We start from the raw sequence: 23,600 nt of genomic DNA on the forward strand, positions 1-23,600 counted from the left end.
GGCCAGTCATGATTCTCTGTATCATGAAAATAAGAATTGCTTACTTACAGTTGGTTTAAAATTTTGTTGACACAATGCATGTGGAGAAAAACTCTAAAAACTCCTAGACAAATATCATTGCTTATGCCTTTTCCTTTTCTACTCCACCTCCCTCTTAGCTCATATATGGTTCTGCTCCAGTGATGAATGAGAAAGCCCCAGGACTTTCTTTCTACAACATGGCCCCTCAGAAAGCTCTCCAGAATGAGGGTATTCTTCCTCTACTTCTGTATTTTAGGTGGACATGGATCGGGGTAATTGTTATGGATAATGACAGCGGAGAAAGATTTCTGCTAACGATGCTTCCAGTACTTTCCAAACATGGAATCTGTTTTGCCTTCATAGAGAGATGCCCTGTGTTGACTTTTGTTACTAACTTGAAGAAATGATTCAAGATGGGGCAAAAATATGTGATCGAATCATGAGGACCAAAGCCAATGTCCTGGTGGCTTATGGAGAATCTTATTCTGTAGTATATTTGAAATGGTTGCCATATCTAACAGAAAAACAGTTCTTGGTAGGTAAAGTGTGGGTCATGACAGCCCAGATGGAGCTCACCTCAGTAGTCTACCAAAGGTCTTGGGATACAGAAATAATCAATGGTTCTCTGTCCTTCACAATTTAACTGGATTCAAGTCATTTGTGGAAAGCAGAAACCCTTCCCACACAAAAGGAGATGGGTACATCCAAGATTTCTGGGAGCAGGCATTTGGCTGTGTGTTTCCAAACAGAGTTGCAGGCAAAGCAGATGGGCCTATATACTCTGGTGAAGAGAAGCTGGGAAGCCTTCCTGGGCCTTTCTTTGAAATGAGCATGACTGGCCACAGCTACAGTATCTACAATGCTGTCTATGCTGTGGCCCACACTTTATATATTATGTCCTCATCAAGACCCAAACCCAAAGTGATGATGGAACTAGGAGGGCTGATGCAGAATCAACACCTGTGGCAGGTAATGAGCTAAGCATTTTCTTGTGACAGTTCACCATAACTGAGTATTAAAGCAGGCCCAGCATTTCTATGGACAGTTATCTGAATGAAATGGTGTAACTTAGTGTCCTACAATAGCAGGGAGTTGGACTTGATGGCCTTCTTGATGATCCAACTCTATGATTCTATCTACTGAGCAGATTCCTCATGCTCTTTCCACGAAAGTTTCCTTCCTCTTACCACTATGCATAAATGATTAATTCTCATTTTCAGCATGTTTCTGTGCTTTCATTTTTGTTGTCTGTGAACTTGGTATATGTGCCTTGCTGTAGTTTCCCTATTTATGGAGAGTCCTCTGATGAAGAGTGAACATCATTCTTCTTCTTAAAACCCATCTATGCCATCATTGACTTGTTGATATTTATTTTCATCTGAAAGATTCAGCTTCAGCTTTTTCTAAACTCCTGCTTTTTCATTTTAACCTAGCTCCATTACTTTCTGAGAGGTGTCTCTTTTAATAACACTGCAGAAGACAAGATTTCCTTTAACCAGGAGTTAGAAGCTGGATTTGATGTTGTCAACTGGATTATTTACTCCAACCAATCCTTTCATAAAGTGAAAGTTGGGAGAGTGGATCCTCAGGCTATTTTAGATCCAGTATTCACAATCAATGGAGATGCAATAACATGGAACAGCTGGTTTAACCAGGTAGGACCCAGTTAGGGTTGCAGACAGTTTGGGAAGACTTCTAGGTCTGAATTAGCAATGACTCACTGTTCTAAAATTAGTTTCAGGGAACAATGTTGAGTTTCTATAAGATCTTTTTTGGAGGGAGGAATGGAAAAAGCTGAAGGTATGGACTAATGAACTAAGTTACGTGGGCTTCTGGCATCCTTGAATACAAAGAGTGAATTATTTTCTTGTATGGATGTGATCTGTCTTTAACTCTCTTGCTATCTAATGCTGCCACCAGGAATTTTAATCCCAGACTTTTCATTTAACCTTTCCCAAAGAATTGTGCCCAAGCTTTAGGGCTCCTTTGTTGGACTGTGTTGTACTGAGGATGAGATGCTAATAATCAAAGAGCCTACGACTCTGAGTTAACAATAGACAAAATAAAAGTATATTTGTAAATAAACAAATTGTTTTCAGATGTCCAGTAACTTATTACCTTGGTAAATAAAAATGTATGATTGTGTTTATGTGTTATAAATTTATAAATTTTATATATTTGCATTATACATGTGATTCACCTAGACATTAATACTATTGTGGACAATAGACAGTAGCCATTCATCAGGTAAAAATGCAATTATATATTACAGGAGAGCCATATAACACATTTAAGTAAAAATAACCCAAATGGATAGATTTGGCATGTCTATGAAATCAGAAGCACCTTTACTGCCCAAAAAAATATTTATACAATATTTTTAAGAGGGAAGGAAATGGGCACTCCCACTATTTGGATTCCAAACTTTTTATTATAAAAATTGTGAAACATAGTATCATAGTCTCATTAATACTCATTAAGGAAGAATGCAAATATGCTGGGCATTTGCAAACCAGGGTATATGTTTTTAGATAACTAACCAATGTTCGCATTAACAGAATTAAGCAAAATTACAGGGATGATGTATTGACCTGCTTATTGTTTTGAGTATTATAACTAATGTCTTTTCACCTTAAGCCCATTGAAACACATCTTCAACAGTGGGAAGACCATTTTTTGTTTAATCCCATGATGGATTGCTGAGAAAATACTGGAACAGGTGACACTAAATGAGTGGAACCAAGGACATGGTAGAACTTTTTGCACCCAAGTAGTAATCAGGTGGGAGATATCCATCTGCCCATTACATGAAACAAATATTTCAAATATGCACATGCTGACAAAGCATTAATTCATGAAAAATCATTTCCTATATCATGTTAGTAGCATATGAAAATGCCACAGAAAAGTGATCTTAAGCAATTATTCTGACCATTCCTCTCTTTCATTTATCTATTAGGTTCAACCTATTTCTCTTTGTAGTGAAAGTTGCCAACCTGGCTCTAGCAAGAAAGTCAAGGAGGGGGAGCCATTTTGCTGCTACAATTGCATCCCATGTTCAGAAGGGAAAATTTCAGACAAGCAGGGTAAGATGTACAGTATACAGAACTATCAAATGGCTTACCTGCAAGCCAGAGGACCATGAATATAAAAGAATGCCTGTCTTTATCACTTGAAATCGATGGAAAATTTCAGCAATTGGCTGAGTAGGAAGTTTCTGTAGAGGAAACACTCTGAAATGTCCATTTGCTGTCAGTAAACAAACCCACACAATCAGAACTGAAATATATTCTGAGTATCCAGGTGGTAAGCAGTTCTAGTCATATCTGAGGAAAGAAGATGCTTTATGTCAATGGGTTTGGGTTTTCTCTGCCCACTTCTTGGAGAGGGCTGCTCCCTTGCTTATCTACGAGTTACACCTAGATTAAGACAGTTGCCTTAGTTAATAATGAATTATTTTTCATATTTATTTAAAGGAGGCCAAATTGAAACCAAGTTAGTCTGGGTATGTCAGTCCATTGTTTACTCTTGTTTATTTCATTACTGACACCAGACACTGATTTAGAAGTAGAGTAGCTTCCTTGGATTTGGATGGGAAGGAGAGAGAATTTGCCATCTTCAATGTACTGTTGTACTGAACTTCAACATTCTCCACAACTGCTTCTGTGGGAGTTCATTGCTGCATCGCTAGATCATGCTGTAGTTACGCCTGCCGCGACAGCCAATAGTATTGTAATTTCCTGTGTACCATATAAGGCTTGTGACCATATAAAGCTATGTGTAAGCTTCCTGTATTCTGCGCCTGCGCAAAGCACTAGGGTGTTGGCTGCCTTGTACTTGACGGTAATTGGCTGTAGGCAAATACAAATGTAACAAACTGTGAAGTAATAAATGGAGGTGCTGGTGGTGACGGGGAGGAGAAGAATTTGAAGCGAATTCCTTTGTCCCCCCGAGAACTCAACCGAGCATGCTTTGTAACTGATTTCTTGACTACAGTTTTTTCTTTCTTTCTCAAACTTTCTCGCGCCGATTGTCGGAGCCGGTACTCCGACATGCTTCCAGTTTCAAGTATATGCCAAATCAGAAAGAGTTGAATGATGGAGAAAACCACAGGCCAATGGTCATGGTGTTAAGCAGAAATCCCCCAGCACCACCTTCTGAAATCACCCATCCAGGAAGGACTAGAACCTCTGTAGAACAATGCCTCTCAGTCCCATCACGGGCAGAAATCTCATAAAGATACTATGTTATTGTGTTATTGAAAGCCACAGAGAGGACCAGCAGAACCAGTAGGGACATCTTCAAGTTTCTGGTATAACTCATTCACCAAGATAATCAAAAAAGATTTTTGTCCCAAAATCAGGCCAGAAGCTAGACTGAAAGGATCTGGATAATCCATCTCATCCAGAATCCCTGAAAAATTCCCCTCCCACACAGAAGCACACTATTTTTTTCTGATACCCTTTTATTCTTCTGCCAATGCATCAACACCTTGCCAGTAAAAATTGGAGAGATTAACATACATGTGCACACAAATATTCTCTCTCAAGCAGAGAGAGAGAGAGAGAGAGAGAGAGAGAGAGAGAGAGAGAGAGAGAGAAATAAAAAAGAGAACTTGGGGAAGAGGTGGACAACTTGGAAAACACATGATGCAGAGCTTTGATAACAAATGATCTGCAAACTGTGAGTGAACATACTTTTTTCTATTGAGGATCATTTCTAGAAAAATAGCAAGGGGGAATCTTTTCTCTACCATTTACTGCCTACTGCACTGAGACCTTTCAAGTAGTTGAGTTGTTATTGTTATTTTTGATGATGATGATGTAAAGGAAGTGTTGCAGCAGTCTGTCAAGGACATTTCTTTTGAAAATTCAGAGTTACTGATAAGATTTTTTAATGTTAAAGGAATGACTAAAGAGGCTGACTTCATTTGCAGAATAAGTTCATCTACCTGATCCTTGACACTCTGCACAGCAAAACTTCAGTCTGAATAGGGAAAAGGAAAATGTATCAATGTTTGTTGAACTTATTAAATGTGGTAGAACAAATTTTTAATGACTTCAGTAGGAACTAAGTGGAGTTTATTTTGACTGAATCCAACCTGTTATCTGTGTGAAAGGATGGCATAGCCTGTGAGTGAGATTTACAGTGATTTTGTGAGATTAAAGCAATACTTTTTTTTCTCATTTCAGATATGCATGACTGTTATAAATGCACAGAAGAAAAATACCCACATAAAAAACATGTTTTCTGCATTCCTAAGCTCATAACCTTCCTGTCTTATGAAGAACCACTGGGGATGAGTTTAGTGTGCTGTGCTCTTTCTTTTGCTACAGTCACCTCTGGTCACCTCAGGACATCTCTGGTCCTGGGAATATTTATGAAGAATCACAACACTCCAATTGTCAAAGCCAACAACCGGGACTCTACACTCTCCTTATCTCGCTTCTCCTTTGCTTCCTTTGTCCATTGCTGTTCATTGGCCAACCTCGGCAGGTAACATGCCTCTTGTGACAAACTACCTTTGGTATCATCTTCTCAGTGGCTGTTTCCTGTGTTCTGGCAAAAACCAGCACAGTGGTTCTGGCTTTTATGGCGACCAGGCCAGGATCCAGGACGAGGAAATGGGTGAGTAGAGAACTGACTAGCTCCATTGTTCTTTTCTGCTCCCTCATCCAAATGGGAATCTGCATTGTCTGGTTGTCAACTAGTCCTCCATTCCCAGATGCTGACATGCAGTCAGTCCCTGAAGAAATTCTCCTGGAGTGTAATGAAGGGTATGTGGCTATGTTTTATTTTGTTTTAGGCTATATGGTTTTCTTGGCTATTACCAGTTTCAATGTGGCTTTCTTTGCCAGGAAGCTACCTGACAGTTTCAACGAAGCCAAGTTCATCGCTTTCAGCATGCTGGTCTTCTGCAGTGTTTGGTTGTCCTTTGTGTCCACTTACCTGAGTACCAAAGGAAAATACATGGTAGCTGTGGAGATCTTCTCAATTTTGTCATCCAGTGCTGGTTTGCTGGGTTACATCTTTCCTCCGAAATGTTACATTATGGTGTTCAGGCCTCATCTAAACAGCAAGGACCAGCTTGTATGGCGAAAATGTTGAGAATGCAGTGGCCCATGCCATTTGCTGCTGTTTTCAAGTATCTGAGTCAATCCATTTAGGATTTACAGATTGGTTTTGTTTTTAATGAACTGTATGCATTTTTGTAACTAAATCTGGTATTAATGTAAATTTTACTAAGCACAACTTTACAGATTGGAACAAAAATACAGATTTTAAAGGTATGGATAAGAGCTTAAGAAGAGACATCAATAAATTACCACTGTTCTAAATTACTAATATGCCTCCATATAGGAGCAGTATCTTTTTCTAAAAAATGTCCTAATTATTATTTATTAAAATCATTGAGTGAATTTCCTACAGAACAATTGAAAACAAATGCCCATGGGGAAAAATACACAGCAGCCAGTCACCATGAAATGTGGTTTTCAGGTATTAATCTTTTCTCAATTACAACTAAAAGCAGCCTTTCCCACCTGGTGTCCACCAGAGGTGTGGGACCACAAATCATATCATCCTCAGTCATCATGACTAATGGCTTGTTGCTTAGAGATTATGGGATTTTATTTCAACACAGCTGGCTGCCACAAGGTTGGGAAAAGCTGAGGCATGCTATCACTCATCACACCCCAGTATTGCTTATGTGAGTGGTCCTTAAAATGCCATTTGTGGGTGTGCAGGGTAATGCCATGGCAGTCTGTGACTTTATAATCTGTTTGCTCTGCTCCTCCAAATGCACCCTTGCTTTTGGCAAGGGGGATGCCAAATCAGACATTCAGTGGTCTATTCTTCTGGGTGATTTCACATGATCTGTGAACAGGCTTAATGCCCTGTTGTCTGGTTCTGACAACTAGTGATGAATGCTGTCTTATCTTTTGTACTTATGTGTATTTAAGGACTATGCTAATATTTGTTTGCCCTATAGATATACAATATTTAACTCACACACGCACACACACACACACGGGGGGGGGGGGGCAGGGAGATTTCTGTGAGTCACTAGAAACATTGACAGTTATCCTTGCTGGAGTTTGGATCATTTTAGCCAACAGGTAGAGGATCTTTCACTGTGTGTGGCAGTGAAAGTTGGACAGTGAAGAAAATTGTCAAGAAGAAAACTGATGTATTTGAAACATGGTGCTGGAGGAGAACTCTGTGAATACCCTGAAAGGTGAACAAGTCAGCACCAGATCAACTTTGCCTGGAAGCAAAATGGCAAAGCTGAGACTGTCATATTTTGGGCGCAACATGAGAAGCCAAAAGTCCCTGGAGAAGACAATCAGACAATGGAAAGTCAGAAGAACTAAAACAGGAGCAGCAGCATTGGTAGTGCTAGTATTTGTGGTGCTTGAAATACGATTGCTCAAAGTATCAGTGGGCCAGTATTTGCTAGTTTAGCATGAATCCATCAAGAAAAGCACAGCCTTGAGTTTGCAAGAAATGAGCAGGGCTGTCATGGATAGGACTGTTGGTGGGCTTTCATTCCATAAGTCACCAGAAGCCAGAGATGACTTGACAGCACAGAACAGCAACAGAGCTGTCCTCCTTGAACTTGTAACCTCCCCAAAATGCTTTAGCTATGGGGTGGTGTAAAAATGAAATTAACAGCAGCAACAGCATTGTTAGAATTCACTGGTGTCTAGAGATGACCAAACATCCTTCCCCATGTTTGCAGAAGGTTGTTTCATGAAGGAGGGAGGATTTTGCCCAGCTATACACTTAACTTATGAAAATTCAGAGCTCCCCTAAACCCATTGCATTCGCACATCTGTTTCTTCAAGCCAGATGTTCCAGGAATTAAAAAAAAAAAACCTTGGTATGCCAGCACAACTGAAATTGTGATTAATTAAATTCATTTCTATACTTCCCAATAGCAGATATTCTCTGGGTTGTTCACAAGGATTCCTCAAAAATACAAAAAATAAATATGATTCAAATGACAGATATGAATTTGGATACAAGAAACAATATATAACTATATATAAGATATGGATACAAGAAACACTATATAACATTCTAGTATATGATCTCTAGGTTACAAAACTGTTTAAAATCCCAGTATACAAAAATGTAAAACAGTTTAAACGTCTCAAATAATTTCAATAAAACTAGACTTAAACAGCCAACATAACATGTGCCATTAAATTCCTGGGGATAGGTGGCAGTTTTAACCTGACAGCAAAAGGAAAACAACATTGGTGCAAGTGAGCTTCAGTGGAGAGATCATTCCACAAGTGGGGACCCACTGCTGAGAAGTCCATGTTGCCCTTTTCTGGGCCTTCCTTTGAGTTGGCATTTGGAGGAAGGTCCCAGATGCAGATAGTAAACTCCAGGTCCTGTAGATTGAGAACTACCTTTTCCAGCTGCCAGCAAACCATAAAGTCACCTGTTAAAAGTACTCCAATACTAGAATAGTTTCGATACTGCTGAAGATAAGCTAGTGCATTAGAAAAAATAGGGTAGCAAAGCTTATATACTACTCACAGTTAAAGAGAAGTCAGCTAGTAAAACTGGCAGTAAGCACAATATGGATATAAATGCAAAGATTTTGGACATGTGTCCGTTCCTGAGATTACAGGTATCATAACATTCTCAAGTAACCCCCCAACCCCCCATGATCAAGAACATTCATTCCATTTCAACACTATGGCCTTGTATATTTAGGGTCTCTGTCATTCCTTGCCCAGCTATTCAATGCTATTTCCCTTGGCAGACAAAACATTTATTAAGATGTGACAAACAGCCATTCCATTGAGAATCCCCACTTTTGAATTACTTTCCGTAACAACTACCAAAAGGAAGGTAATTAATTCTGCTACTTGTGACCCCCTCCCTGGAGTTTCACTAGCTATTAGCAAAATATAATAGCATACACTATGAGTGATGTTATAAATACAGAGAAAGGAGAAGTATTTAGCAATCTGATCTCTGTTACATTTTCTATTGCAGGTGTGAGATGGAAAAGTCATCAATCTCAGACCAGTTTAGTCCAACAAATTCTCCAAACAGGAGCATCTGTGCCTAGATCTATAGGGCAATTTTTAGCTGTACTAGGATGATCATATTAGTAGTGCTGCTCTTGTTACTCATCCCTTATGCATTAGTGAATAGCCATGTAGTTAACTGCAAAGTACATGACCCACATGCTCCACTTCACATGTACCATCAGACAGGAGACTTCCTCATTGGTGGGATTGTGTCTCATGCATTCTTTATGTCCAGCTCAGTAGCCTTCAATACAAATCCCCCACCTAGGTTGCTTGAAGAACTTGTGTAAGGCTCTTCTTTTTCCTGCAGTCATCAGAGCTGCATCTGCAAAACAATGGCATATTGGATTGAAATATTTGTTTACTTATTTATTTATTATATTTATACCCACCTTTTCCCATTGTGGAACTCAATGTGGTTACATGCAGTTCCCAGGTGTTCTCCTCTCCAAGTCCAGGCCAGCCCCAGACCTGCTTAGCTTCAACATGGGAGATACTTATGTGCCTTCAGACCATACTCTGAGTCCCCTTCTAGCTATAGAAAAGTTGAGGGAATTGTCAGTTTTTAAAGATGCCATGTTTCAAGCAGTGACATAATTCATGTCATGCAAGTTAGAGTTTTTTCCCCTTTGTTTCAGCTATGTTATTTCTTTACACTTCATCCCCACCTGCACCTCAATAATTTTATGTCACATGAGATTACTACATGATGATTGTAATGCTTTATTTTTTGTATGTTTTATTTGCATATTTATTTCTTTAAAACTTTTTTAAAGTACTTTGAGTGTAAGTCTTGTGGAAGGAAGGGACTTTTCTAATAAATAAATTCTCTCTCACTCTCTCTCTCTTTCAGTGTTATTTCCCTAAATATTTATCCATGCATGAGAATGTTAAACAGCATGTTCAAAAGGTTGATGTTGTTGTTAACATTATTTAGGGAGATCTCTTAGCCTTAAATCATAGTGTTGAAAGCAAACACTGATGACATTTGTCTTTGATATTTTGTGTAGAGCACTCTAGTTAGTGAATATTGTAACAATTCAACTACAATACAGCATCAATGAAGAGCACATTAGCAATAACTAACCCTTCTAATGAGAATGCAAATTTTGTTCCAGCGTGGTACCTAAGAACTACCAACACATCCTGGCCTTTGCATTTGCAATAAAGGAGATCAATGAGAACCCTCAAATCCTGCCCAATCTCACTTTGGGCTTCCACATTGTGGACAGCTACTGCACAGCAAAATGGTCTTACCATGCCACAATGCAACTTATATCCACACTGAAGAGATTTGTTCCAAACTACAAATGTGACCAGAATAATACAGTTGCTGTCACTGGGAGCTTGGACTCCCAAATCTCACTTTATATAGCAACTATTTTGGATGTCTACAAGATCCCACAGGTGTGTGTAGATGTAAAATCAAATTTAGATTAATGTTCCTTTCAGAAGGGATAGATCTGGGTGTCTCAAAAGGGAAAGGGGGGAAACTTTACTTTTAACATGAAAAATAAAATAATTCTCATGCAAAGCAACGCAATGCGATGCAGGATCAGGGCACTCACTTCCTAAAAGGACTGCTTCTATTCAGGCTTCTAGTCAGCAAGACTCACAGCTTCCTGGCAAGATACTGTGTTCTGCTCTCTCAATTTCCCTTGCCTTTTAGATATGCTCAATACTCCCTGGGTTTTTGATCCATCCCATTGTTTGTGTGTGATGTTAGAAGAGTACTGGTCCAAATCGCAGGATTCTGGCAAGAATGCTGACATTTTACACTTGTTTCTCACCCCTTGCTAGTTTGGTTCCACTCTTTCCCCTGTTTACCACAGGAGTTTGTTCCCAGAGAAATAGCCGATTTTGTCCACGGGCTCTGCCTATTTGAATTATCAAAGTGAAATTGCTTGGAAAATGTTATTTGGGATGGTGGTGAATCAACACTTCATTAGCCTACATGATTACTTAGCAAAATATATGCATGATAAGTATCACACACAGATATAGCATGGTGTTTTTGAAAGATTTGCCTTATATACGTGTTATGAGGTTAGGGTTAGGGGTGGCAGAACATGCAATGTGCTTTGAAAAGATGAATGTTATGTAATGTTATTATATTCTTTTACTCTCTTTTCCAAAAATCCTTTAGCTCATATATGGGCCTGCGCCAGTGATGAATGACAAAACTCCAGGCCTTTCCTTCTATCAGATGCTCCCCCAGGAAGCTCTTCAGTATGAAGGGATTCTCTCTTTGCTTCTGCATTTCAAGTGGATGTGGATTGGCATCTTAATTATGGATAATGACAATGGAGAAAGATTTGTGCGAACAGTGTTTCCAATGTTTTCCCAGCGTGGAGTCTGCTTTGCCTTCACAGAAAGAATCCCTATGTTGACCTATATCTCTGAATTTTATGAGTTGTTACAGCAGCTGGCAAAAGTCCGTGATAAAGTCATGGGCAGCACAGCTAATGCTTTAGTGGTCTATGGAGAATCTTATTCCATTATTTGTTTGAGATGGTTCCCATATCTTTCAAAAAGAGATGACATAACAAATATGCCAAATGGTAAAGTATTGATCATGGCAGCCCAGGTGGAATTCACCTCACTTGTCATTCAAAAGAGCTGGAACACTAAATTATTTCACGGTGCCATTTCCTTCACAGTTCACTCCAAAGAACTATTAGGGTATCGTCAATTTGTCAATAATGTAAGACCACTTCACAGAAAAGCAGATGGATTTATCAGGGACTTCTGGCAACAGGCATTTGGATGTATATTCCCAAAGTCTTTTGGGGATGATGTAAATGGAGATACTTGTACAGGAATGGAAAACCTGGAGAGTCTTCCGGGATCTTTCTTTGAGATGAGCATGACTGGCCATAGCTACAGTATCTACAATTCTGTCTATGCACTGGCACAGGCATTGCATGCCATGTTATCATCCCAGCATCTGCATAGGACCACATTGAATGGTGGAAGACTGAAGCACCACAGTAAACAGCAATGGAAGGTAACTCTAAATATCCTCATTTAGCATCTTATTAGTGGATATAAAAACAGCAGTTTTTGATTGATTGATTGATTGATTGATTGATCGATTAATTACATGTATAGGGCTCTCTGGGTGTCTTACAGTAAAAACTGTGACAACAATAAAAAATAGCTAAAGGAAGAAAATTACAAAACTATATCTGGCATGCAAGGTGAAGGTCACAGCAAAGCATGCAGCAATTAAAATTAAAGGAAAATTAAAAACCAATTCAGCTGCTAAAACACCTGTTAAATGATAAAAAAATATAGCAAACTGTCATTTCTATCAGCTAGAAATGAGATGATAAACCAGCCAGTGTCAAGCACAAAAAAATACTTTTAATAGCAAAACTATTTTTTTAAAAAAGTAATTGGGGGGAAAACATAAACATTACAGAAGAGACTTTCCCCTTGCCATTAAAATAACTTATAAAACTTAATACTCATAAAGAAAATTATAAACAAAAGCAAAGTGGTAAAGGAAATCTAACCAATTTTAAAATGCATAATAACATACAAACTGTGTTGATGCTGGATGAAACAGATCATAACCCTATTACAATAACTCAACCTCATATAACAACCCCAAACTATTAATATTAATATTCATCTTTGACAAATGCACTTTGAATGGGTAGTCTTCTTCAGTGGCAAATATTCAAAACTAATCCTGATATCCTGATCTAAATAAGGAAAATGCCTGGAATGTGTGTGCAGCAGAAGGTTAATATCTCCCAACATCCCTCCATGCTGGTCCCAACTTTTGTAGTAACACTTAGTCTTACGTTGTGAGTTCATAAAATAAAGAATAGTCCATGCACATAGAATCCTTCTGTAATAGAGGCAGCAGCAATTAATTCCTCCTTTTCCATTCCATATTTTAAGGAACAAACAAAGTTTTTGCATTGCAAGAGAAGTACACCATTTTCTCTATCAAAATAGTACATAGGAATGGAGCTCTGCTTTCACTGCTGCCACCAGAACAGGCAGCAGCAAAAGCGCATTTTTGTTCATATATATGAAAATGGAAATGTTATTTTACATTATTCATTACTGACAATACTGGAATAATTTCATCCCCCAAATTAGCACACACACCAGTTTGCCATGTCTTAACAGGGTAGCCAATTTCAGCTGAATATTGGCATCAGCACATGCAGTCTGTAGGAACCCAAATGCAGACAGTATGCACTATTCATGCAGATTATCTGTGTACGTGTGTGTTGTATACTGGTGGCTATTCCAATGAACTGCCAGAATGATGGGAAATTTATCTTTGACAATTAATGAACCAAGAATGAACTCTTGGAGGAACGGCAGAAATCAGGATTATGTTCAGAATAAATTAGAATTGTATTTTGTTAGTCCTTGTATCAAAATCTGAAAGTTTCAATGCCTGGGTATTGAATTACAGCTTTTTTTTTTTTCACTTGAGCTCCATCAGTTTCTGAGCAATGTCTCATTTAACAATAGTGCTGGGGAAACATTTTCCTTTGACCAGAATGGGGGCTTAACAGCTGGATTTGATGTTATCAATTGGATTATATATGCCAATGGTACATTTTATAAAGTTAAAGTTGGGAAGATGGATCCTCTGGCCTCTCCGGGTTTCGCTTTCACCATCTATGAGGATACCATAACATGGGGCAGCTGGTTTAACCAGGTAAGAATCAACTGTGGGGCATTTTGATAAGCCTTCCAGTTCTGAATAAGGGTTAGGGTTAAGATTCATTTCCTTGGGGAGTGCTCAGTCCTTATAAAATATTTAGGTCAATGGCATGTGTTTTCTGAAAATCTTTCCATTGTTCTGAATTGGTTGAAATCTAATTAAGCCTACGTATTTCATTTACACACACACTCACATACACTCATAATTAATGTCTTGTAAGTTGTCCATTATGCATTAGGCTTAGGATTAGCCAATTTTCTGGCATCCCTGAGCACACTATTTGTGCAGGAATCAAACCCACAGGAACACAGTGCAGTCAGTCTCCCTCTTCCCCTCACCACCACCATTGTTACATTTCTATACCACTCATACCATTATTTCTCTGGGAGATTCAGAACATTTAAGTCACCCATCCACATTTCAACATGATCCGACCCTGCTTAGCTTCCAAGATTAGGAAGGATCAGACACTTCAGGCTATACAGAAGTTATTGTGGCTTTGTTTGTGTGGCATCTACACTGCAAGAAGGTTGCTGGTTGTGCAACAGGAGTTCTGTGAGTGTTCACAGTTTTTTGCATATCTTGGCTCATTTCCTAAGCAAGGGCCAAGCCTGAGAAAGAACATTGCCAAACAGAAGAAGGACAGATTTTGAAGATTTAACTGTTCTTTATAGTGCTTCAGCCACACAATCATTTTAGTTGCTCTTTTCTGCACTTTTTACTTTCTTGTATGTTGTGACCAAAACTGTATGCAATATCTTAAGTGCGGATGCAGGAAAGATTTTTATACAGTGAGTGTGATCTTGGCAGTTTGGTTATCCATTCTTTTTAACCCTAACATGGAGTTGGTCTTTTTCATAGCAGCCAGACCCTAAGTCAATATATTCATCAAGCTGTCCATTCCAACCTCAAGATCACTTTCTTGGTCAGTCATAACTAACTCAGTTCCGATTAACTTACACCTGAAGGTTTTTTCCTCCCAACATGCATTACTTTGCCCTTGCATACAATGAATCACATTAGCCTATTCTCTCTTCTTGCAGACATCTGCTTGGTGTACTTCTTGACATTTTACTAACCCTAAATATTTTTCTATTAACTTCAAAGATAGATATCTCATTTCTAATGCCAGTTCATTTATGAAGAGATTAAAAAGCATTGGTCCTGTAAACCAATGCAGAATACTGAAAAACAAATAAGGAATGCACAATACAGAATGCTATCAGAAACTTGTGAGACCTCACTATTTATTACTGATTCCATGTGTTTCTTTCAGTGAGCAGACAAATCTGGGGCACAGTCCTCCAATCTTTCTCTGAGAACCATTCAGCTCTGAGGTGGGGCTACAGATGGAGCTAACTAGAACACAGGATGCCATGTCATTCTATGTATTGTCTAATTGATATGTATATGCTGAGGGCATGACCTCCATCAGCACAATTTCTGGGTATTTTGAAGTCTCAGTGAACATGGCAAGCCCTTGATACAACCTATTAAACCCCCCCAAAATAGCAAACTGGTTTTTAATGGAATAATAGTAGTTCATTTGCATTGTCTCTGTTTTAATACCAAAACTAGGTAAAAATTGCCATCACCCTGTAACACAGAATATCCATTCTCTGAGATGATGCCTACAATATTAAAAAAAGAATGGAGGTTCCTTTTCTGTGATTGCAGTTCCCTCTACCAGGTCAATGTGTAAAAGGCTGAAAGTAGGCTGGTAGGGATAGCCATGAGTGTTTGTGCCATCCATTCAACTATTTCCTAACAGTTGAAAGTTGAAAAAGGGAAAAGACGTATGATATCTACATTGGTTCACCATTTCAAATATCAGCATTGCAGCATGAGTCAGTACCTTATAAGAACATTTTGAAAATCCACAAAACTGAGAGTAGTCCTCACTTCATTTTCTCAGAATTAACATTGTTCTCTTTAATTATGAATTAGACCCGGCCTTTATCTGTTTGTAGTGAGAGTTGCTACCCTGGTTTTAGTAAGAAGGGGAAGGAAGGAGAGCCATTTTGCTGCTATGATTGCATCCCATGTCCAGAAGGGAAAGTTTCAAACCAGACTGGTAAGAAATGCTGTATATACTGTATAGTTATTAAAGAAACAGTAATCCAAAGGAACATAGTTTGCTTATTTGGAACTTTATGATCTCAGCTAGTTCCCTTTGGCCACCATGAAAATATTGCTTTATAGTGCTTCCTAATGCAGCTTCTATGACACTGCCTGCCTGCTTCATTCTCAGCATTTTACAAGGGGGAGGTTGGAATCTAGATGTCAACTTCTCCTTGTTAACTTCCCATATTTACTGATCTCATCTTCCATCTTCTTCTTCCTTAATGCAGAAAATCCATTAGAGAGAAATGATTCTTAAAGCTAGAATCCCACCACCTGGAAGTGCCCTTAACAGCACATCTAAACTCTCCTTTGTCCTTTAGAGGAATGAGACACAGAATATGACAGGGTTGTTTCTTATAGCAAGGATGTGCATGGGAACATAATTTCAACCAAAACAATAGAGCTTTGCATGACTATGAAGACTTCTTTATGAACAGTGTCTATGGAATCTCATGTCAGATTAAAGTTGTTAGTTTTTGAAGGGCCAAAAACAAGCAGAGTTGTCCCACTGGATCCTCTCACACTGGACTGGTTGGCTTTCATGCATGTTGTAGCAGGACAGCAAACAAGCAAACAGGAGAGCCATGCAGCCCCCACAGTTCAGTCAAACCAGGAAAGGAAACCAGGTCTTGGGGTGCTTTTGCAGCACCATGACATGGGACCTGGCAGATATCTGAGATGTTCCATGAGCAAAGAGATGGAAGCACAGAAGGTTGCAGGTCCCATGTCCACACACACAAGCACACAAGAAAGTGTGGGAAACAAACCCTGACTGTTACTTTCTCAACAAAGAGAAAAGTTGAGAAAGGACTGGAACTCTTGCATCATGTTGCTTTTTCAGAAGGTATGCCGAAGGCCCTCGGTCCTTCTGTCCATGCACCTGTGCATTACACCCCAGCCCTTCCAAATTTTCTGAGGGGCAAACTTCATTTTACATTAAATATGGAGCTATTTTACTCAAGACTAAATTCATAGGACCTAATATGGATCAGGTGGGTTGGGAAATTGAATTTTTGCAATTTGTCTTACAGCTGGATAACATTTTGTGAATATAAATTTGAATGGGACCACAGCAGGAAGGATTAAGGTCTATGTAGTGACTTGAAATGGGACATGAGAGGTGACATTCCATAACTAAACCAATAGGCATTGCATGGAATCTCTCTGTTATGCATCTTCTATGGAACCACTGGAATACTGGTTGAACTGTAGCTTCACAGTGAAACTGAGCAAGCCCTACACAGTTTTCATGGGGCAGGGAAATAACTTCTGAAGCACTGCTCATAATTTCATCAAAATGTGGAGATGCAGACAATTTTGAACAAGTCAAAATAACGCACCTCTGCAATTTCCACTAAAATATGAAATGTGTATATGTTGAACTAGTTGGAAAGGCAAAAATGTGCCAATATTCACAGCAAGCCTTCAGGGTCAACTCAGTGTTGTGAAACACCCCATTGTAGCATAGTATTAGCATTTGGACCTGGACACCTCTCTGGAGAGTCCACTCACCCAATCCCTCCTTCAGAGTATTTTCTCAGATTGAGGGATCAGGAGGAAGGCCTCTTCAGAGAAATCAGTCCAATCCCTTATCATACTGGCATGGATGGCTGAAAAAGACCCTCACAAAATTTATCTCTTGTTCAGTGGGAATCACCCAGCATTAGAGATCAGACCAACAGTCCAGTGGGTGACTTCTTTCCAGAGACAACCTGCCCAGTGACTCACTCTAAGCCTTCATATGAAGTGAGAGTTCAGGCTAGTGAACCATTTTGACCAGAGAAATCACCTGCCGGATGCCTTACTTTTTGTAGTCATTGTAATAAGATATGATGGGGTGTCAGGTGTCATTGTTTCAGCAAAGACTTAGTCCCATTCAGGGCATTTTCCATAGTAGATGACCAGGGTTGGGGCAGCCAGCGAGGGCAGTGGCAGTGACAGAAGGGACCGCATGTCTGTGTGTCCTAAAATTTGGTGAAAATTCCTATGAATGTGTGGGAATAATACTTTCAGTACGTTGGTGAGAGGTAAGACATGCATGTAAACACTGTGACAACGTATTTTCTTTTTCAGACATGAATGATTGTTATAATTGCATAGCTGACCACTATCCAAACAAAAAGCAGGATCTGTGTATCCTCAAGTATGCAAGCTTCTTGTCTTATGAAGAACCTCTGGGATGCAGTTTGGCCTGTTTTGCTTTTTTCTTTATCTTGCTTACAGGTTTGGTGCTAGGGACATTTCTGAAGCACCACAGTACTCCTATCACCAAAGCCAACAACCAGAACCTCACCTACACTCTTCTCACCTCCCTCCTGGTCTGCTTTCTTTGTGTATTGCTATTCATTGGTCAGCCTGGAAAGGTGTTCTGCCTCCTCTGACAAACTACCTTTGGCATCATCTTCTCGGTGGCCATTTCTTGTGTCCTGGCCAAAACCATCACTGTGGTGCTGGCTTTCATGGCCACCAAGCCAGGGTCTGGGATGAGGAAGTGGGTAGGAAAGAAAATGGCCAACTTCATTGTTTTTACCTGCTCCCTTATTCAGGCGGCCATTTGTACTGTGTGGCTAGCAAAGTTTCCCCCATTCCCAGATGCTGACACACACTCAGTGATGGAAGAAATTTTGCTGGAATGCAATGAGGGATCTATCCTGATGTTTTCCTGTGTGCTGGGCTATCTGGGCTTTCTGGCAATGGTGAATTTCACTGTGGCTTTCCTTGCCAGGAAGTTGCCTGACAGTTTCAATGAAGCCAAGTTCATCACTTTCAGCATGCTGGTGCTTTTCAGTGTTTGGTTTTGCTTTGTTCCATCCTACCTGAGCACCAAAGGAAAGTACACAGTGGCTGTGGAGATCTTCCCTATCTTATGCTCTGGTGCTGGGTTGCTGGGTTGCATCTTTTCTCCCAAATGCTACATTATTGTGTTGAGGCCTGAGCTGAATAAGAAGGAGCAGCTAACAAGAAGGAAAGCAAGAAACATTTAAGCACCTGCATTGCTGAAAGGTGTGTTTACCTGCAAGTGCATACACCTTTCTCAGAAAATTTTCCTCCCAGAAGCTACATTCTTTTGATCTTACCCAACAATTTTAGAACACTTCTGCTTCATTAAAAATAGTTGTGTTCCCTTGTTGTTTTTAATGATGAGCCATTGTACATGTGGAAGCATTTCACATCCACCCCGGTTCCTTCTAAGCATCTCTTCTTGAAGAGATTTATATTATTTCAAGGTTTACATAGTTCTGAATATTTCCAATTCCCACAGATCATCCTGTGTATCACAGCCATGACACCTTAACTCTCAGAGATTTCAGAACAATGTAAGCTGTCATAAGGATGAAACTTGCTGCAGTATAACCAAAATATACAATATCTGATGGACCTAATTTTATATCCTATCTATTATAAGACTGCACACTATGTGACTCACGTTGGGTTCTTGGAATATGGAATGGCAGCTTCAGTGACAAGATTGATCTTATTGCATGATAAGTAAACTGCAGCTTAAGTTTATTGACATGTCATTGCTTTCATCAACAAGGTGGGTTGAAGCAGGAACTAACCATTGTATGGGATATGTGACCAGATGCATATTGCTTAAATAGCATTTCTTACTTAGTCTTTGAAAGCTAGGATTTTGGTGGCTGATGCTGTTACATGCTGTGAAGTCATCTCCATCTTATGGCCACCCTAGGAATGAATGCCTTCCAAAATGCCCTGACTTTCTCAGTCCAACTCAGCTCCTCTGATCATGGAAATCTATTAACAAGAACACATAACACATAAATGTACTTTGTTTTAGTTTATTAAATGCATTGTTTTGTTTTGCTATCCCAATTCTCTGGCACAACATTCCCTCCATAAGGTGCTCTGGGGTGTATTCTAATGAAATTTGTTATGATTTATTTCCACTAAAACTAGTAAAATAGAAGTTATTATTCACTGCATGGAATGCTGATGAGTGGGGATGGCTTGTGACAGTCTTGAACTGCTCAGTCCATCTTCCTGGTGGACACATAAGGAACGGAATGGGACAATGAATAGTGGATTGATCATTATAAACCAGAATGAGGTCTCCCAGATGGAGACACTGGGGCATTACATGAAGTGCTCTGAAGTTAGATGGTACCTGCCCATTTTATTTTGTACCTCAGATGGAGTCACAGAAGCAGATGGCATGAGCGTAAGTGGACTCTGGGGTATGGTGGGGAACAGGAAGGCCTGGAGGAATGTTGTCCATGGGGTCGCAATGGGTCAGACACGACTTTGCGACTAACAACAACATTGTAGTTCACTGCTATAAAGCTACATAATTCTTAATCTCTCTTGCTTCTTCATTCCAGTGGTATGGTGCAGTGCTAGAAACTATTTTTGAAGGACAAAAAACTGAATTCAGTGTGTCCATTTAAAAGCACATACTTCGTAGCATAAATGACTGAATTTGGGAACTCTGAACTCTACACTTTATGCATTTGCTTGATTTTAAGGGTAATCCCAAACTGATTGTTTGGGCATCCTGCATTATATAGGATGGTAAAAGACTTATCTTCAATTCAACCCTGCAGTGGAAATACTTATTCATGCAACACAGTAGCATACTTAAAAAGGGAAAGTGGGAGTGGATGAAATATTTGCCATGTGATGACCTATTACCAAACTGCTTTACTGTTTTAGTAACACAATGTCTGAAAGGGACATTACTGTACCCTATTCTACCTCCATGTCCTTATACCTTTAGGAGTGAATTGTAAATTGGGGTGAGTAATTTTCAGGAGGAAAGCAGGGAGGCTAACACTGAGATGGTGTAAACACTAAACAGCTATGTGACTACTGAAAAGGACGGGAAGGAATACAATCAGCCAAAACTGAATCCAAGAAGGTCTATGCTAGATCCTCTTTCACTTACTCAGGACCAGTGCGTGTCTATGTAAAACACTTTCCATTGTGGGTGCATGCTAACAAATGCAAAAGGGGAGAAATGACAGCTCCTCATGATTCCCTTTGAAGAAAATCACAGAGAAGGCTTTGGGGAGATGGGGAAGCTACGGTGCTGCATGTTTTCATTCTCCCACTTCCCATGAGGTGAATCTAGTGGGATCAGTAGTCCAGGTCCTCAAACCAAACTCATTTCCTAGAAGGAAGTGAAGATCCTTTCCTGTGCTTAATTTCTGTAGAATCAGCACCATTGAGAATAGTATGATTTACTTCTGAAGAAGGGGAGGGGCAAAGCAATGTTGTATTTGGTCTCCAGATCAATATGTGAGTCAGAGAGTAAGCAAGATGCCCTAGGACAGGGTGATAGTGGGGAAGCAGGAAAACAGTAGAAGGGTGATCATGCTTCTATCCTTCTCAAAATTGCTGCTGTGGGACTGAATCCCAATCGGACATGCCCTACCTAGCCCAGCATTTCACTCAAGCCACTACTTCCCCCACAGAACAGCACTGCAAGTTTAGTGTGCCTGGAATATGCACCTCAGAGAGATAGGTCTGGGAAAATCTGGGATAGGATGCTAGAAATAGAAACATAGAAACAGACCGAATCAGAAGGGGTCTCCCAGGCCATCTAGTCTGACCTCCAGCACCAGCCGGCTCTGCTCACGACATGCCCACCATGTGCACATCCAGCCTATCCTTGAACGCCAGCACCGATGGGGCCTCAACAACCTCTCATGGAAGCCTATTTCACACCCATGGGGTCCTAACTGTCAGGAAATGCTTCCGGGCATCCAAATGGAACCTTGGTTCCCTGACCTTTGCTCCATTGGAGCGTGTCCTGCCTTCCTCTGCAGGGGAGAACAGGTCTCTACCCATCTCCATGTGACATCCCCTCACATACCTGTATGTCGCCAACATATCCCCTCTGAGTCTCCTCTTCTCCAGGCTGAAGAGACCCATTTCCCTCAGTCTCGCCTCATACCCCATCCCCTGCAAACCGGCCACCAACCTTGTGGCCCTACGCTGCACTGACTCTAACCTGGCTATATCCTTTCTGTACTGAGAGGCCCAAAACTGAGCACAATACTCCAGTTGCGGGTGCACCAGAGTTGTATAGAGTGGTAGTAATACCTCTCTTGATCTAGTAGCCACACTTCTGGCTATGCAACCAATGGTGGCATTCGCCCTCTTGACCACCGCATCACAGTGCTGACTCATGTTTAGCCTGCAGTCAACCAGTACCTCAAGGTCCCTTTCACAAGTGCTGCCCTCCAGCCACTTGTCACCTAACCTGTACTTATGATACATATGCCTATTCCCCAAGTACAAGACCTTGCACTTACTCACATTGAATGTCATCCTGTTGTCTCCTGCTCACTTCCATAGTCTGTCAAGATCCTTTTGGATCTGGAGTACCTGCTCCTCAGTTGTGGCCACTGCTCCAGTTTTAGTGCCGTCTGCGAATTTGATCAGCAGACCGTTCACCCCTTCTTCCATGTCATTAATGAAAAGATTAAACAGGATCGGCCCCAGGACAGAGCACTGGGGGACCCCGCTTGTCACTGGCTGCCATCCTGATGATTCCCCACTAATGGTTACCTTCTGCTTTTGGTCAGTCAACCATGCCGTAATCCACCAGACAGTGCTTTGGTGTATCCCAAAACTCCTCAGTTTCTCCACCAGGATATCATGGGGCACTTTGTCAAAGGCCTTGCTGAAATCCAGGTATACCACATCCACTGCATCCCCTTCATCTAGCCATCTTGAAACCTTGTCATAGAATTCCATAAGGGTTGTCTGACAGGACCTGTTTTTGCGGAAGCCGTCTCGTGAGGCTGTCAGCCTCCCTTCCCTATCTAGCATCACTAGATCTCTCTCTATTATGAGCCTTTCCATTGTTTTTCCTACAATGGACGTAAGGCTAACAGGTCTATAATTTCCCAGGTCAGTTCTACTACCCTTTTTGAAAATTGGGACCACTGATGCCACCCTCCAGTCCTCTGGAACTTCACCCGTTCTCCACGAGGCCTCAAAAATGGAGGCCAGTGGGCGTGAGAGAACGCCTGCCAACTCTCTAAGTACTCTCAGGTGTAACCCGTCAGGGCCTGGTGCCTGTGTAATGTCCAATGCCCTGAGGAGCCCCTCGACTTCAAGGAAGGTGACTCTAATCTGTGCCCCTAAGTCCCCAGTCTCATCTAATCTCCAATGTGGATATCCCCCCTCCTGCTTTGGGGAGAACAAAGAGGCAAAATAGTCATTTAGCATCTGTGCCTGTTCCCTCATATCAGTCACTGCATCTCCTTCCTCCTAATTTAGTAGTCCCACCACTTGTCTCCCCTTCCTCTTCCTATTTACATGCTGAAAGAAACCCTTTTTGTTGCTTTTGATATTCTTGGCAAGTCTCAGCTCATAATCAACCTTAGCCTTGCAAAGAATCCTTCTGCAATGGGCCTCCTTTCCTCCCGGTATACCCTTTTGTCTATTTCCCCCAGTACCCAGTCCCCTTTTCCTACGGAGGTTCCTCTTTTGTCTAGTCCCTCTAACCACCTTTTTTCGCATCCATGGCGGCACTCTCCTCCGCCACCCCACCTTACAGACTAGAGGTATCGTCAAGGCTTGTGCCTCCAAAACCTCGTTTTTGAGTGCTATCCACCCCTCCTCAACTTGCTTACCTTCCAGTAACCTATCCCAGGAGACTTTCCCCAGTCTGGCCTTCAGTTGGCCCTCTTGAAGTTAGCCCTCTCGAAGTCCCAGCTTCTAGTGCTTGACCTGCT

At 40.6% G+C, this 23,600-nt stretch overlaps 2 pseudogenes; both read left to right on the plus strand.

Moving 5' to 3' along the window:
• The first annotated feature begins 402 nt into the window (after window positions 1–402).
• LOC123016542 lies at window positions 403–6,169 on the plus strand (annotated as a pseudogene).
• Window positions 6,170–7,221: 1,052 nt separating this feature from the next.
• LOC123016588 lies at window positions 7,222–18,878 on the plus strand (annotated as a pseudogene).
• The last annotated feature ends 4,722 nt before the right edge of the window (window positions 18,879–23,600 follow it).

Source organism: Varanus komodoensis, unplaced genomic scaffold, assembly GCF_004798865.1.
Source record: "Varanus komodoensis strain SLA01 unplaced genomic scaffold, ASM479886v1 scaffold86, whole genome shotgun sequence".
NCBI classification, from domain to species: domain Eukaryota; kingdom Metazoa; phylum Chordata; class Lepidosauria; order Squamata; family Varanidae; genus Varanus; species Varanus komodoensis.